This window comes from Cupressus sempervirens, chromosome 6, assembly GCF_028749045.1.
Source record: "Cupressus sempervirens isolate cs-2001-9-10 chromosome 6, ASM2874904v1, whole genome shotgun sequence".
NCBI classification, from domain to species: Eukaryota; Viridiplantae; Streptophyta; class Pinopsida; order Cupressales; family Cupressaceae; genus Cupressus; species Cupressus sempervirens.
Window position 1 is genome coordinate 455,100,179 of NC_143123.1, and position 13,621 is coordinate 455,113,799.

A 13,621-nucleotide genomic window follows, 5' to 3' on the forward strand; every position below is an offset into this window, starting at 1 on the left:
ATAGTTACATATGTGTAAGATAGATTAGCTTTAGATCTAAGTTGTAGCTGAAAAGCATTATTGTTTATGAATTCAAATTCTAAGACCCAATTAACGTTTCAATGAATCTATTGAACATTCATGATTGAGTCTTCTTGGAGAAATGATTATGGCTCTAATTAAGTTTATTATAATTCATGAATGAGAAGAAACTGATGCCTATTTTCTGAAGTAAAAATCTGAATTTTATGCATAATCATATCGGTTTAAAGGAGAAACATGAGAGCAGATGTTATTATTATAAATTCTGATTTTTAAGGAGATGAGATTGATTATTTATTTTTGTAACATCAAATTGGATTTCATATTAGTGTGACTAAACAATGGAATTAAATGGTATCTATTTTGAAAATGGTAGAAATCAGATTTGGAATTTTGATTGATTCAAGATTGGAGAGCATGGTTTTAATTTCAATTTATTAAATTAAATTTGAATGACATTGTGGAAAAAAATTAAAAAATGGTTTGGGAATGTTGGTTAGATATTAAACTGATTTTAATGAACTTGAGAAAAGGGTTTCAAGGATTGATTCATTTTTTTGGTGTGAAATCATTATAGAAAAGGCATGCTAAAAGTGGGTTGCAGATGTTTAGAATGTTTTGAAGTTACCTTTAGGAAGATTAGAAAATATATATGTAGATTTGAATCATTGATTGATTCTCTCTACTCCAAATTGCAAAGCCTATACTAGTATAAGGAGAAACAAAGACATATTTGTCACAACAAGGTGATTAGTACATAAAGGAATCTCATTCAGGAAACCAAGTTGTAGATCAAAGATCATCTACTATTTCATCCTAACAGGTGGATTAGTCAAATCCTTTAACAAGGTAGACCTAACAGTATTTTTCAAATCTCTTTATCGAGTATATACTTCATTTTATGTTTGTAAATCCTTTCACAAGGTGGACCTAGTAGTCCTTATTACTCCTAACAGGGCAGATCATCAGAAGAGATTAATGTAAGTTTTAATAGGATAACTTTATACTATAGTACTAAAGCTTGTGGGTATCATCCCCACCCCAATTTTACTTTCTATTTGGAAAGTTTCTACATCACCAAATCTTTGTGTCACAATGTTATGAATGCTTTCATTTTTTCAGTATCTTATGCATGCAATCAGATCAAATTATATGTGATGGATTAAATGCTAATTGGATTGTTAGATTAAGAGTTTAAATTATAAAAGTTTTAGAATTTATTGATTCACCACTCCCCTCTTAGTAACTTAGCATAGTTTAGAATATTTTTAACAATTGGTATCAGATCATTGTGGTTCTCAGGAGAAAGTTTAACAACTTGAGCAAAGATCAAGGCCATAGAGATATTTAGACTTGACAAAGTTATTGACAATGAGAAGCTACATTTGGAAATGGCTATTGCCCAACTCAAGAAAGAAAAGGAGAAACTCTCCCAATCCCTGAAAAAGAAGAAAAGATCTTGCAATTCAAATGAATGATCATCTCTACATTGAAGAAAGAATTGAAGACCTTCATCCTGCAAGCAGCTCAGATGAAGCCAATGATGCAATCAAAGAACTTTTGGAAAAGAATGGTTCCTTGCAAGAAGAAGTAAGAAAACTAAGAAGGGGGAAGGAAATTCAATCAGTAAGGCTATTTGAAGTCATGGAAGAAAAGAACAAGATAAAAGAAGAGATAGAAGGAAATAATAATGAAATCTAGCACCTATCCCTTCAACAGGTAGACTTCATTGATTAGATCACCAATGCAAATGAAGAAATTAGGAGCCTAAGATCTAAAAGTGAAAAATTGAAGAATGACCTAAACTCTGAAGAATGACCTAATCTTAAGTAGACATGAATCTCTTGAATGATAAAATGTCTCTAGATAGAAAGGAAAAGTAGGAATCGGATATACAGAAGAAGGAGAATCATCTAAGAAAGGAGCTCAAAAGAATAAAAAACCTACTTGCAATCACTATGGTAAAAAGGTCATACTTCAAATAAATGTTGGAGCAATGCAAAAGAAAAATTCAATGGAACTTGCTACAATTGCAATCACCATGGTCATAAGGCTAATGAATGCAAAGAGAAACCAAGATTTGAAGGCAAATGTCACAAATGTAAGAAACATGGACACAAGTCATTAGAATGCAAAACCAAGATATTGAATCTAGCAAAGGAAATTTTGAAAACCATATTTGGTTGGGAAAACAACACCTGGTGTAGATGTCATTATTGTGGAGAATTTGGACATATTGAAATGAATTGTGTAAAGCATCATTTGAGGAAAAGAGATACTACTAAAAGATGTTTCATTTGTATAGAACTTGGTCATCTTGCCAAGAATTACATGAATACTAGTAGAATTTAAGATGAGAAAAAGGCTAAAGAAAATAACATCCAAAAATAGATGAGGCAGCAATGGGTTTCAAAGTCTATTGGGGATACAAGTCTAAGCAATGGTGATCAAGTCACTCAAGAATTGATTGACTCCATTTCTACTTAAGTTCTCAAAGAAGAAATTGGAACTATCCTATCAAAGAAGACATCCAAAAAGTTCTAGAATGAAAGAACGAAATGATCCAAATCTATATTTAGGATACAAAGGGATCATTGAGTACAAGTTTCTACCGAGTTACCTTTTCTATAGAGTGAGGTTGGGTCACAGCCCTTACCGAGCAAGCTTGGGAGTAATAAATATGCATATGGTTATTGAGTCACAAAGACTTTGTCGAGTGTTCAATATAAAGAAGTGGATGATAGTTTGTCAACATGATGTCAATCAATCTGCCTTTTGTACCAAGCATTTATGGAAATTTTTTGATAAAAAGCATGGAATCAAAGTCATTCTTACTATAACATTTTTGAGAGCTATTGCAACATGTGATCTTCAGAGTATCCAAGCAATTTAAGAGAATTGTCAGAAAAATATTTCAAATTCTCTCAAACCCTACCAAGTGAAGATGGCTTCTAGCAACAATAAGGTTAAGTGTGGATCAGACATGTTTGTTTGTGGGTTGAAGGCACCAGACTTCAAACTCACTCCTGCAATCACTAAAACACAAGATTCGAGTGGAGTGCAATTTCAAATCCCTCCAAAGGCATTGCTGATCAATGATATTTACAATCATTTCAAATGTGTTATTCAAGAGATTGGCACTTTGGAAAGGGATGATGCCCTAGATAAACTTTGTGTGAATGGAGTTTTAAAACTCGAGCACCAACACCGAGAAACTAAAGGATTAACTCACATCCCTCACATGCCCTACGGATATCAAGTAAAATGGATTAGGTTTATCCTTAGTTAGGTGCATAATGGGAAGTTGTGGTTGGAGCAACTAGTATTGATCACAAAGAAGATGATTCAACAAATCACTAGTCTCCCAATGCTAGCCAAAGCTAAAATGAACAAAACCCTAGGTCAGGATGAACTAGAGAAGAAAACCCTAGCAAAATGAGATAGTAGAGGAATCAAGATTAGTAGTGTCATAGAAATGACCTAAAATTTTGAATTCACATTATTGCACACAAAATTTGTAGCTCAAGTAGGTTAAATAGTGTACCATATGAAGTACTCAACCTTGCATACAAGGTGATAAAGAATAATCTCTCTTACAACCTTATCAAGTTACTATTGAAGTAGTTCAACAAGAATATGGAAAGCATGAGGACATCAAATAATAAACCATGAAAGTTGGCTCCCTATTAACTTGTCTATTCTTGTAAGCTCAAAAATTCTTCCCTTCAAAAGGCACTGTTGTTTGGAGAAAAGATGTGCCTGTGCTATATCAAATCAATCAGTATATGACTGAGATGGATGAGAACTATAATAGTATCATAGACAACTACTTCAATGCATTCAAGAAAAAGATGAACAATAGGTTCAGGATTCCCAAGAAGTTAGTTGAAGATTACAAAGGTGATGTGTATTTCATGGTGGACGGTGACAAAGTGTACATTCAAGTAGTTAGGCCTAGAATAGCATGGGTTAAACCTCTTGGATATGAGGTTAATATTGATGAAACCAAAAATATCACTGAGGCACTTGTTAATGAGCTAGTTGATCCTAAGGCTACATATTTCGATAAACATGATGAAACAAAAGCTAGGATTGAACTAGAAATAAAGCTCCCTCAAGAAGTTAACAGGGAAAGAAAAGAATTGCAAAACTGGAAAATGTTCTACCCTTTTGTTGACCAAGGGAAAAGGTGAGGATGAGGAAGTAGAGGATGAGGAAGTAGAGGATGAGGTAGAATCTAAGGAAGAAGGGCAAGGTGATTGCCACCAAGCCACAAAAGCCATCCGCTATAGTATTTAGAAGAAGATCCTCTAGGAACAAATTTGATAAGGAAGGAGGAGATATTATACTTAGAAAACCTCCACCCACCTTCCAAGATAGATTGAAATATTTGGAAGTAGGAGCCAACATAGAAAAATTTAAGTCATTAAAGTATGAAATCAAGATAGCAAAAGAGCAGAAGCAGATAGAATATCTGGATGGATAAGATGGGAAAATGGAAATACTCACCAAACTAGCTTGCTTCTAAAATTACTAATGATTTATTAGAGAAAATCAAGCCAAGATGGGAATTTTCCATGCAAACTATCAAAGATATATATGGGCAAACTTTGAGACAATTTATATGAAGTATATCAGATGTAGAGGTAAAAGACTCACTAAAGAAAAATGAAGAAAATTTGACTCTGAAATTTAGCACTTGCCTAATTTTGATGAAACACATTCAGCATGTTGTAAGAAATGCAAAAAACACTTGAAAAAATATCTATTTGTTACATAAACCAAATGATTTTCTAGTTGATGTAAAAGATGATGATGATGATGATGAAGATAAGCAAAAAGATAAAGAGGGGCATATTGAAGAAGCAACTCATTTTGATAACATTGATGATGAAGAGGAACAAGGGCAAGAGGCTATCGAGTAAGCAAAGCAAGATGATGAGGAAAATGATCTAGTTAAAATAGATACAACATTCATTTCCTCACTTCCTCACTCTCCAAGAAAACTAGTGACAACATCAAGCATAGAGTCATCCCCAGCAAGTTTGATTGTGACTAACAGTGTGAATACAAACATCCAATCACTCTTTTCTGCTACTCAACTTAGCACATCATTTAATGAAGTGACCTTCACTTCATCTATGAAGCTATAGACTCTTCCTTCTTCAACTAAGTTGGCCGCTTCAGTTTTGAGCACTTGAATTTTGGATTCTTCAAGTTTTTCTGTCAATATTCCTTCAATAAGTATAGTATCAGTTTTCACAACTAGTCCTAGTATGTGTACAATTATTTCTATTCTAGGTACACAAGAAATAAGTGTAAGGATAGTTGAGTCTAAGGTTCAACCGGGAACAAAAATTTTGGGTAAAGGAAAAGAGATGGAGGAAGAAATAGATTTAGATGAGGAAATTGTAATCCCAAATTAGGAAATTTCTAAGCTTACTCTAGACCAAATGCAGTCATTTGGTGAACTCCACCAGAAGAAGGCTAAATAGAAAATATTAATAGAGGAAAGATATAAGGAATTCAAAATTATTGAGGATGCAAAGAGTATTTTGGAAGAGGCCATAGGCATTGAGGTTGATTCTTCACAACCAATTTTGTATCGGCTAGTAGAGGCAGTTCAAAAGTTTAATGAAGATACTGATGGGTAGGATAATCTATAATAGAAAGCATAAAGGAAGTTTGATAATAAAGTATTGGAGCATATTGATCAGAAAATAGCTATTTATCAAGTAGAACTTTCTAAAATTTTGGGTTCTCTAGAAATGTCTTCTACAAATGTGCCATCACTTTTTGGAAAGCTATGTGATGTTTCTAAATTTACCAAAAAAATAAAGGACAAATTGTCCAAAATAGATGAAGATTGTTTCCATGTTACACAAAGTTGCTTGAGAGTCATACCTCAAGCAAGGGTGCAGACTTTTGTGTTAATAGTTTTCTGAAGTTTTCTAGAACCTCTACTGGCCATACCACAATTTTTGGCACACCTGATGAGACATATTCAGATTCATAAGTCCTCTGGTTAACTAGTTTTAAGATCCATTGACTGAGAAATTGGGTTCTTTTCTTAGGGCCATCAACCTTTGGAGGTTTTCATCTAACACCATGGTGAGTCTATTTATCTACCAACTTCAATAGACCAAGTTTTGGTATGATTTTCAACTTTTACATTTCCTTAGTATTTGTATGAAATTATTTTCCTAAATGCTTTATCATGGATGCTTTTCATTGAGATACCTCCCACTTTTCCCCATATCATGAAGAGGCTATTCCTTAGCCCTCCCGTCCCCTATATCTATCACAACCTGATTACCTAGACCTCAACTCAAAGTTTTTGAGCTTCAAGATGGTTTAAATTGTTTGGGATCTAGGTTTTTCTAATTTTTCAAAGTTTTCCAACTATGTTGAAAATCCATACCCAGATATAGATTGTGGTAAATTTTCCTATGTTAAGCTCCTTATGACTTCTTCTCTTGTGGAGTTGAATGATGACAAGGAGATGTGGGAGAATGATCCTTGTGTTCACACCATGGTATTGGGGGCATTTGATATTTTGAACAATGCTCAAGAGACTCTCTTCCATTTGTGACAAGAGGAAGAATCAAGATAGAAGACACTTGAGGAGCCAAGACTCAATCTTGCCAAAATACAGAGAGTTGAAGTGCAAGAGCCTTCAAGGAGGAGGTTTTCTAGCTTTAGACAAAGCAACCCTCCCCAGATTTCTATGTCAAGCTACCCTAAACCTCAACCTACAGTTCTGACACCTCCGCATGTCAATGATGGTGAGCCCCAACATGATTATTGTTCCTTCTTTATAGTTCTTGAAGAAGTGGATATTTCCTCACCCACATTAGAGGCAACAAATGAGAAGCCACCAATTGAAGAACGTGTACTACAATAGGAGGTTGAAAAGAAGGAACATCAAAAGGAAATCTTTATCCTTGAGGAGGGACACATCAACAAGCATGAGGCTGCTCCTCAGCCCACATGTAATGTCACAATAGGAAAGACAATCCAAGAAGAAGAGTCTCTTTCTTTTTCAAGCCATCATAGTGACTGTTGTGTCATGGGGACATCACAGTGGATGGGGGAGATTTATTTCTTTGAGCTTGAGGCCTTGTGTCTATCTAAAAATTCATCTTCCCCATATGAGGAACATATGTTGTAGCAATTAGTCCTATATGATATGGAGGATGGAGAAGAGAATCCATAGGATAGTTATATCCTTGAGGAGGTACATGTTGACATGCATGAAGTTACCCCTCAACCTATGCATATTATTGCAGCTATGTTAGAGGAGATTGATGAAAAGGATGATCTTTTGGATGAGTTTGGTGCAATCTGCTCTTCTATAGATGTTGAATCATCATCTCCTATATGTGAAGAGCATGTTCTTTAGTAGTAACAAGTGGAGAGCCACACCATATCAGTAACTCCCAAGGATATGGCTCATAAGAACAATGAAGACAATGTGGGGATTTTTTCTTCATAAGAAGAAGAGGAGATATTTCCAAACCCTTTGGATGCTACCATTATAGAGTACAACATGGTCAAGGCTAATTTCTAAGACCTAAAACCATCAAGAGGATGCCCCATCAACCACCTAGCTCTGTAGCGATGCAAGTTGCCTCTAGCCATGCTTACTCTTGAGCATGAGGGAGAATTATACAAAGAGGATCAAGTATGTTTTGCCCCACAGTGTCATACCCTAGTGTTAGAGAGCTTCATTATCTTTAGCATTGGGGGGAAGGTGTCCCATGCAGTAGTGTGCTTGTCATGTTTGCTAATCTTTTTAGCTGCCCATGTGCATGGAAGAAAAAATTAGCTAGTGAGCAAGGGCAACTATTTCAACAAACCAATCAATGGGTTTGTTTGATATTTTTATCATAAATTCATGTACCTATTAGAGTAGGTATTTTCCAAGTTTTCAAGAAATGTATGACCACAGGCTATTTCTCTATGAGATAGAAAAATTTTGAAGTTTTTTTTGTAGTTGTAGAGGTTGTAGTTTTTTCTGGTCACAAGCTAAGAAGGTCTCATTTTTTGTGACTCTATAGCCCAATGGATTTCTTAAGGCCACTAGTCTATTTTTAGCAGGCAAGCATCCCCTTTGAGTCACCAAGGAATGTTGACAATTTTGTCACCATTTATCTCATCAAAGATAACCAATTAGAGACATCTTCCATGAGATAAGTTATGTGGTTTTTGGGCATCAATGGTGTATTTTTGGCCAAAAATAGTGTGTGGTTTTGGGAAAAAGTAGGTGCACAAAAATATTGTGTAGTTTTGTCCATCAGAGGATTCATATTGGATGAGTTGGTTGTCAAATTAATATTTTTTTGATCATTCGATAGTTCATAGGAACAAGAAAGAAAATTTCCATATTAGTATAGGATATAGCGATCTCAGTTATTTCTACATGCAGAAGACAAAAAAATTTATATAGCGATGGGTGATGTCAAGGCTTATCACGATGGGCCATAGCGATCGTCAGGGTTTGGCTCTAGCATCCAATCTGTGACTAAGAGAGCCATGTCTAGGATAGCTCATCTATTTGACAAAAGTATACCCTCTTCCATAAGGCTTAGGAGAGGGATAAAATTTTTCATTGTGTGTGTATTTCTCTTCTTTAAAAATCCAATCTCTAATAGTCATCTCTTCTTTCTCATCTTGAATAGGTATTGAAGACTCTACAAACATACCAAATAAATTCATTTTTATACTAGGGTTTTCATTGCACAAATAGATCGATCTATCAATGCCTGATACAACCACTCAACTTATAGTACACAGGAGGGTTAAGCCCTTGTCACGAATCCCAAGGGGAGTGTTGAAAAAAATTCCAATAATCTCCCCCTCAGTGTTATCCAAGGGTCTGAGGATTTGAACCTATGACCAAGCTCTAATACCACTTGTTAGTGTAGGGTTGTTGTTGCACCAAAATACTGATCTATTAATGCCCGATACAACTACTCAACTTATAGTACATAGGAGGTAGTTAAGCCCTGGTCATGAATCCCAAGGGAAGTGTTGAACAAATCTCCAACAATCATAGCTAAAGAGGAAGGTCTCATTTCTTGTTAAGGCTTGCTATAAGACCTAGGTGAAATTAGTAGTGCAATGAGGGAGTTGAGTTGATACCCGCCCATGCCAAGGTCTACTAACTTGAACTTGTCTTTACATTTAGCTAAGGTTGCATTGAAGTCTTTTGCTTCTCTATTGAGGGGAACATGAGCACATCACTAAAATTGAGTTAACAAATAAAGTGTTATCCCTAGGAATATAAATCTTTATTCCATTGTAAGGGAAATTAGCACACTGATGATAGGTAGATGTCACTTCTTACATGTCGCGAATCCATGCTCTACCAAGTAAGATATTGTACTCAAGGGGACTAGTGTCAACCACCTAAAATAATATATATTTTCCAAAAGGGACAATCCTAACTAGAAGGATGACCAACCCTTTGGAACTTCTTTCTACCTCATCATAGGCTTTAATAGTGACATTTTTCTAGTATCTATGATTTTTTTTAGAATAGCCCAACTCCTTAAAAAGTCACAAGGAACAAATATTAAGCCCATCACCCCATCTATGAACATGCACCTAACCTAGGTTTTGATGCAATAGCATCCTAGGTGTAAGAGTAATCTTGCATCACTGCAAAAATATTTGTATTTTAGTTTTTTCTATGTTAATAAGGACTAGTAGATAGGGTAGTTACTATTTATGGGAACTTGCTATTTTTAGTAAGTTTTTCATATGAGCTCAGAATGTTCTTATTTTTTATAGGAAGGTTCATTTTAGATTTGTAAGCCTACCATAAAAATCTCATTGTTCAAGCATACGTATTGGAGAAGTTATTGTATATTTTCAGTGGAAAAATTTGTAAAAAAAATTTTAGGCTCACTGTTGGAGGCCTTAGAGTGCTCGGACAAGGTCCAAAAACTTAAGGGAAGGGTGCTAGTGCAGTTTCAAGCCTATAGATCAAGAGCTAGCATTTCCAAAAAGTGGTTATACTAGCCAATTGGAGCAACATTTTGTGAGTTATGCCCTTTCAAAGTTGGGCCACCTAAAATATCCAAAATAATTGTCAAAGATGTATTTGTCCAACTCTATATGTATTGTTAGGATCCATTGGCCCTAGGTATTAAGTTTCAATCTCTACAACTTTCTCAAGTAGCATAAAAGTACCTATTTAAGAAAGGCCCACACATTGTCTAGGACAACTCTAGGTGATAGTTCATAGCTTGTCTTATAAATTATTGTAATGAAGGCACCCACGTGGGTTAGCATATTGTAATGAAGGTGCAAATAAGAAGTCCATATTTTGTTCTTGTATTGGCTATTGTTTCTTTCTTTCTATTATGAGTTTATGGTTTTAAGGGTATCACCCTTCATCAACTAGTATTAGAGCTAGAGTTCTTGAGTGTATGGACAGATTGTTGATTGTGAGGCAGTTCAAACCAAGACCATGGTTTGGGTTGAGTGTGTAGATAGATCACCAATTATGAGGTAGTTTGCACTAGGGTTTTAGTGAAAGCATGAAAATGCCTCCACAAAGAGAGCAAGGCATAAGAGTTGTAGGTGTTACACCTGAGGGTTTCCATGTCCTCCAAAGGCAAGTGCAAGCATTAGAAGAACAAATGTGAAGAGGAATAAATCTTCCTGTGAGAGATGAAAGTGAGGATGAGGATGAAGTAGAAGAAAATGTTAGTGCAGAGGTAGTTCTAAACCTAGAGGAAGAGAGGCTACTTAGGGACATCTCCAATATTGGAAAAAGGCCTAAGTTTGAGGTTCCCACATTTTCAAGAAATCTTAACTGAGAAGAGTTGATTGATTAGATCAATGAACTGGAGGAATACTTTGAGTGTGAAGATATTGGGTATCTAGATAGGGTCAAGTTTGCAAAGGAAAAACTAAAGGGACATGCAAAGATCTTGTGGCAAGAGGTTTAGTTGGAGTGAAATAGAAAGGGAAAAAAATCACTAGATGGGATTGGATGATAGCTAAAATAAAGTGACAATTCATTCTTATGGATTATGATCTTGATCTATTGAAGAAGATGCAAGGAATAAAGCAAGAAGGAAAATCTATCCAAGAGTATACCGAAGAGTTCTATTGAGTCCTCGTTAGAACTGACCATGTAGAAGTTGATAAGGAGAAAATCAACTATTATCTTAGTGGGTTAAGGCCAAGAATTTAGGATGAGCTAAGTCTAGTTTGAATAAATAGTATTAAGGAGGCATACCAGTTTTCCCTAAGAGTTGAGGAGAAACTGAGCAAGAATTTTGACAATAAAAATAGTGGAAGAGGTTGTGGTGAAAGATTTAGCAGACAATATTATGAAACCCGTAATGATGATCAGAAGAAAAAGGATAAGGTTGGAAGTAGTAATTAGAACAAATGGGGAAACAATTCCATTCATTTCCATGATCAGAACAATAGAGATCAAAGAGGAAGAGGCAAAGGAGAAGGATCTGGAAGAGGAGGCCTCTGTGGGAAATATTTTCACTATAGAGAAAAATGGCATAGAGAAATATACCTAGTGCCAAGGAAGGAGAGATCAAAGAACTAAAGGCCAAGCTAGAGTTGCACATGTTGATGAAGATGCTAAAAGAGGACAAGTCCTAGTCAATAGAAGAGTCTTACTAAGTGGTGAGAATGAACCTAATCAAAGGAGTCTGTTTCACACAAGATGTAGATGTGAAGATAAGTGTTGTGATGTGATCATTGATGGTGTAAGTAATAAAAATTTGGTGTCAGAAATGATGGTCACCAAGTTGAAGTTGAAGAGATAGAAACACCCACATCCATACCATATATCTTGGGTGCAAGATGACCACAAGATTATGCTTAATGAGTAGTGCTCAGTGAAGTTCAAGATTGGAAGCTACCAAAATGAGGTATTATGTGATATCATACCTATAGACATATGTCATATGTTGCTAGGTAGGCCATGGTAGTTTGACAAGCATGTTGTACACAATGGGAAAGAAAATACCTACACTCTAACCAAGGATGGAGTGAAACATAAGTTGAAACCATTGAAGGATAATGAAGAAAAGGTATGCAGTGCTACTAGAATATGTTTTCTTGATGGAAAAGACTTTCTCAAAGGTATGAAGTGTGAGCATATGTGTTTTTCTATAATTCCAAAAGATAGTAAAGAAGAAGTAGAGGAGATACCTACAAAAGTTGTAGACATATTGGGAGAATTTTTTGATATTGTATCAAATAATGTACCTGATGGATTGCCCCCAATGAGGAAGATCAGTCACCAAATGGATTTGGTTCGAGACGCCAATTTTTTGAACAAAGAAGTGCATAGAATGACACCAACAGAAAGTAAAGAGTTGAATACACATGTTCATGAGTTGTTGTAGAAGGGATTGATTCAAAAGAGTCTAAGTCCATGTGTTGTACCAGCAGTAGTTGCACCAAAGAAAAATGGAGAATGGAGGATGTGTATAGATTCTTATGTTATCAACAAGATCACAATCAAATATAGATTTCCATTGTCAAGGATGGATGATATTATGGACTATTTGAGTGGAGCTAAGTATTTCATGAAGATAGATCTAAAGACTGGATACCATCAAATTTGTACCAGAGAAGGTGATGAGTGGAAGACAACTTTCAAGACAAGGGAAGGACTATATGAGTGGTTAGTGATTCCTTTTGGGTTAACCAATGCAACAAGCACTTTCATGAGGCTCATGAATGAGGCATCAGAGGAATTTTTAGGTAAGTTTTTCATTGTTTACCTAGATGATATATTGATCTTTAGTAAACATTAGAGGAGCATTTGATCCATATTCACAAGGTGTTTGATAAGTTGAGGGAAGAAAAGTTGTTGATAAACCTAAAGAAGTGTAGTTTTGTAAAGAAGGAATTGGTGTACCTAGGATTTGTAGTCTTAGTAGAAGGTCTAAAAATGGATCCAAAGAAAGTGAAGGCTATCCTTGAATGGCCTACTCTAAGGAGTGCGATAGAGGTAATATCTTTTCATGGATTGGCTACATTTTACATAAAGTTCATAAGAAATTTTAACTGTATTTGTGGACTCTTGATTGAAACAATGAGAGGGAACAGGAAAGATTTTAAGTGGACTATAGGAGCAGATAAGAGTTTTAATCTATTGAAATAGAAAGTTACTAAGGAACCTATTTTAGCACTTCCTTATTTTAACAAGGTGTTTCAAGTAGATTGTGATGCTAGTGGTACTACAATAGGAGTATTTTTCAGCCAAGAAGGTAGACCTATTTTTTATTCCAATGAGAAGTTGAATGATGCAAAAAGAAAAATTTTTGGTTATGATTAGGTGTTTTATGCTATAGTTCAAGAATTTAAGAAGTGGAGATACTATCTTCTTCCTAAGGAGTTTGTTTTGTATACTGATATTCAAGTTTTGAAATATTTGAATTGTCAAGGAAAATTAAACTGAAGGCATTTACAGTGGGTTGAGTTTTTTCAAAGTTGTACATTTAATTTGAAACACAGGAGTTGGAAGTCTAACAAAGTTGTAGATGCTCTTAGTAGAAGACAACTTTTTCTAATAGAATTGTAGATAGAGGTAATTGGGTTCAAGGAACTT